The sequence below is a fragment of the Bison bison genome, unplaced genomic scaffold (genome assembly GCF_000754665.1).
Source record: "Bison bison bison isolate TAMUID 2011002044 unplaced genomic scaffold, Bison_UMD1.0 scf7180017864035, whole genome shotgun sequence".
Lineage (NCBI taxonomy): Eukaryota > Metazoa > Chordata > Mammalia > Artiodactyla > Bovidae > Bison > Bison bison.
The window spans coordinates 3596048-3601116 of NW_011494607.1; positions in this window are offsets into that span (position 1 = coordinate 3596048).

The following is a 5069-nucleotide window of genomic DNA, read 5'->3' on the forward strand; positions in this document are numbered from 1 at the left end:
GTCCATTCTGAAGGAGATCAGCCCTGGGATTTCTTTGGAGGGAATGATGCTAAGGCTGAAACTCCAGTACTTTGGCCACCTCATGCGAAGAGTTGACTCATTGGAAAAGACTCTGATACTGGGAGGGATTGAGGGCAGGAGGAGAAGGGGACAACAGAGGATGAGATGGCTGGATGGCATCACTGACTCGATGGACGTGAGTCTCAGTGAACTCCGGGAGTTGGTGATGGACAGGGAGGCCTGGCGTGCTGCGATTCATGGGGTCACAAAAAGTCGGACACGACTGAGCGACTGATCTGATCTGATCTGATAGTATATCCAATCAAAATGTTATAGAATTTGCACACAGGGAAATCCACTGTTTCTCGTATACAGATCTATGGATGTTGACAAATGCATAGAGTCATATCCCTAGCACATTCCCCAATGGCTCAAGTGATAAAGAATCTGCCTGCAGTTCAGGAGACACAGGAAATTCAGGTTTGATCCTTGGGTCGGGAAGATCCCCTGGAGGAGGGCACAGCAGCCCACTTCAGTATTCTTACCTGGAAAATCCCATGGAGAGAGGAGCCTGGTGGGCTACAGTCCAGAGGATACAAAGAGTCAGGCATGGCTGAGCATGCACACATGTGTTCCTAGCACCATAGTATCACATACAACAATTCTGTCACAGAAATATTTACCCCTTCTTACTACCCTTTGGTACTCAACCTTTTCTCCAGACCCAGTTACTGGCAATGACAAATGTGGTTTTCATCCCATATTTTTGTCTTTTCCATAATTTCATATGAAGAGTATCACACCCCATGTTGCTTTTGAATTTTTGTTGTTTAACAAATGCACTTGACCCTTTTTTGTTTCCTGTATCAATAATTTGTTCCTTTTTATGATCGACTAGAGTTCCATTATGATAAACTATGCACTCTAGTTTATCCATTCACCTGTGCAACAACTTCTGGATTGTTTTCCATTTTTAGTTTATTTTGTGTTGTGTGTGTTAGTTACTCAGTCGTGTCTGACTCTTTGTGACCCCCATGGACATAGCCCACCAGGCTTCTCTGTCCTTGGGATTCTCCAGGCAAGAATAATGGAGTGGGTAACCCTTCCCTTCTCCAGGGGATTTTTCTGACCCAGGGATCAAACCTGGGTCTTCTACACCACAGGCAGACTCTTTACTATCTGAGTCACCAGTGAAGCCCAGTTTTATTTTAGCGACTATTAAAGTTACTATTGATGTACAAAGATCTGTATAGTCAAAGCTATGGTTTTTTCAGTAGTAATGTATGGATATGAAAGTTGGACCATAAAGAAGGCTGAACACCAAGGAATTGATGCTTTTGAACTGTGGTGTTGGAAAAGACTCTTGAGAGTCCCTGGGACTGCAAGGAGATCAAACCAGTCGATCCTAAAGGAAATCAATCCTCAATATTATTAGAAGGCCTGACACTGAAGCTGAAATGCCAGTATTTTGGCCACCTGATGCAAAGAGCCAACTCATTAGAAAAGACCCTGATGCTGGGAAAGATTGAGGGCAGGAGAAGGGGATGACAGAAGATGAGATGGTTGGATGGCATCACTGACTCAATGGACATGAGTTTGAGCAAGCTCTAGAAGATGGTGAAGGACAAGGAAGCCTGGCATGCTGCAGTCCATGGGGTCACAAAGAGTTGAACATGACTGAGCGACTGAACAACAGCAATAACAATTGATGTACAGGAAAGATATTTTTTTTTTGAAGTAAAATTTCAAATCACTTGGGGAAGTATCTAGATAAAAAAAATATCACTTGAGTCATATGTAAACCTATGTTTAACTTTATAAGACATAGACAAACTATTTTCCAACAAAGCTCTACTATTTTGCATGTCCATTTGCAATAACTGAGAGTTTCTGTTGCTGCCCATCTGGCCAGCATTTATTAATATCAGTTTTTTTCCCTCAGTATTAACCATTGAAATAGGTGTGCTTTGGTATTTTATTGTGGTTTTAACTTACATTTTCCTAGTGACAAATTATATTGAACATCTTTTCATGTGTTTATTTGTCAATCATATATCTTTTTGATGAGGTATCTGTTCAAACCCTTTGTGTGTGTGTGTTAATTGCTCAGTCGTGTCTGATTCTTTGCGACCCCATGGACTCCCAGGTTCCTCTGTCCATGGAATCCTCCAGGCAAGAATACTGGAGTGCCGGAGTCCAACTCCAGCAGCCAGGGATTCAACCTGAAGAGATGACGGTGTCGGCCAATGAGACAGCCTCTCAGTTTTCTATGGACTGCCTGTTTATTCCAAGTTTAAGATTCTCTTTTATACTTTTACAAAAAACATTAGGCCAGAGGTTTGACATTTTCAGTTCCCCCTCTCCCAGATTTATTATCTCCATAAATCATTGTTGCTCTTCAAACAGAGTTCCTGCTTCAGTGATTCTCTCGGAATCAGCCTTATCATCTATTATCTACCTCTTCTAATATGTCCTATAGTTAACTTGTGATTACATTGTAGCTCATGCTACATTCCTCAATTTACTACTTATCTTCCTAAATCCTGTTTGCCCCTAACATCCTGAGCTCACTATCTCTTAAAAAGGCTTCTAGCTATAGTGTCTCTAAAAATTCCTAACTTCTATAAGCTATAGTAAAATATGCTAACTTTACAACATTCCTTAAATCTTTAACTTCTAACTGTTCTAATTATTTCTAAGCCCTAAATTCAGTAAATGCCTTTGCCATAAACATTCTCCTCACAAATAGGCTTCAGATATCAATCTCTCCCATGGCCTCAAGCTACGGCCTATGTGCTCATCCTGGAACACTCTTCTGTAAAAGTCCTTGAACAAATGTCAAAAATTAACTTTATGAATTATTTTCTGAACACAACTGCAGAAGGCTTTGTGCCTTCTCATGCTCCTCTTAAGAACAGTAAGCACCTTAACATTCCTTTTCAGTCAACTCAGCTGAGGAGAGGAAAAGACAAGTCAGAATTACAAGGCCTAACTCCTTCATCCCGGGATCCGTGCCTGCGGAATGAGGAGAGGGGGCTGGGGACCGTGCCTCCATTTTGTCACTAATGCCTAACGCGGCTCCCGACACTGGAGTGGGTTGCAATTTCCTTCTTCAGGGATCTTCTGGATCCATGGATTGAACCCAGGTCTCCTGCATTGGCAAGCAGATTCTTTACCACCTGAGCCCCCAGGGAAGCTCTTTTACCCATTTTTAATTGGGTGTACTGTTTTCTAAATCTTAAGTTTTACGAATTCCTCATGCATTCTAGATATAAGACCTACAGTAGCTACGTTATTTGCAGATACTTTCTGTTAGTGACTTTCCTTTTTATTCTCTTAACAGTGTCTTTTGCTGAGTAAGAAATTTGATTTTGGTAAATCTCTGTCTGTCTACCTATCTACATACATGTGCTTTTTTTTTTTTTTTTAGATTGTGCTTTCAGTGTTATATCTAAAAACATCACTAAAATCAAGATCATGGAGATTTTTTCCCTATGTTTTCTTCTGAAAGTTTTAGTTGTGCAGTTTATATTTTGTCAGTAATCCATTTTGAGCTAATTTTTATACAAACTGTGAGGCATAACCCAGGATTTATATTTTTGCATATGGATATCCATTTACTCTAAGCAACATTTCTTAAAAATATTCCAATTGAACTGCCTTTGCACCTTTGTCAAAAATAAATTGACAGTGTTTGTATCATCTATTTCTCAGTTCTCTGTTCTGTTCCATTGATCTATCCTTTCATTAATACTATACTGTCTTGATTACTCTAACTTTATAATGTCTTGAAATCAACTAGTCTTCCAACTTCATTCTTTTTTGAGGGGGGGGGCGGGGGCATTTGTTTTAACTATTTGAGTTCCTTTGCCTTTCCATATAAATTTTATAATCCATATAAATTTTGAGCAATGTAAACATGGCTCATTCACATTTGCAAGAAGCTTGTTTTGAGACAAATGTGGGCTGCATCAACTGAATCTATGTTTCAAATTCAGGAGAATTTACATCTTGACTAATATTGAGTCTTAGGCTCAATAAACATATCGCTTATTATCAATGACTTAGATTCATACTTTTGGTGATTGCTTCAGGGTTATAACATACATAATTAACTTATCCCAGTCAGCTTCCAAGTGATTTTTATACCATGGCATGTATAGTATAAGCATCTTAATATATGTCCATTTTCACCTTCTAGGATAATATATTTACCTTGTGTATAAGTTATGAACCTCATGGTACATTTTCACCATTTTTGTTCAAATAGCTGGTTATCTTTTCAGGGTTTTACATTTTAAGGAAAAAAGTCGTGTGTGTTTGTCCATGCAACTGCTATTTATTGTGTTCTTCTCACCTTTCTGCAGATCTACATTTCCATAAGATTTGCTCTTCCTTCTGCCTAAGCATCCTTTAACATTTCCAGTGCTGTGGCTCTGCAGATGACCAATTCTTTAGCTTGGATATGTTTGAATGCTTCTTTATTTTATATCTTTAAAAAATATTTTTGGTTATTTTTTTTTATTTACTCTAGGTTATTATTTTTTTATTTAAAGGTATTGCACTATGTTACTTGCATTGTGTGTGTGTGTGTATGAGAAGAAATCAGCTTATCTTTGTTTATTTTTTACATAATATGTTTTTAAGCCTCTCTGATACTAAGGTTTTACCTTAATCACTGGTTTTGAATTATTTAATTATGATATGCCTTGTTTTGTTTTCTTCATGGTTATTTTAAATGGAGTTCATTCATCTTGTTGGATGTATGAGTTATCAGTTCAGTTCAGTTCAGTTGCTCAGTCATGTCCAACTCTTTGTGACCCCATGAATCGAAGCACGCCAGGCCTCCCTGTCCATCAACACCTGTGTCCACCAACACCTGGAGTTCACTCAAACTCATGTTCATCAAGTCGGTGATGCCATCCAGCCATCTCATCCTCTGTTGTCCCCTTCTCCTCCTGCCCCCAATCCCTCCCAGCACCAGGGTCTTTTTCAATGACTCAACTCTTCGCATGAGGTGGCCAAAGTACTGGAGTTTCAGCCTTAGCATCATTCCTTCCAAAGAAATC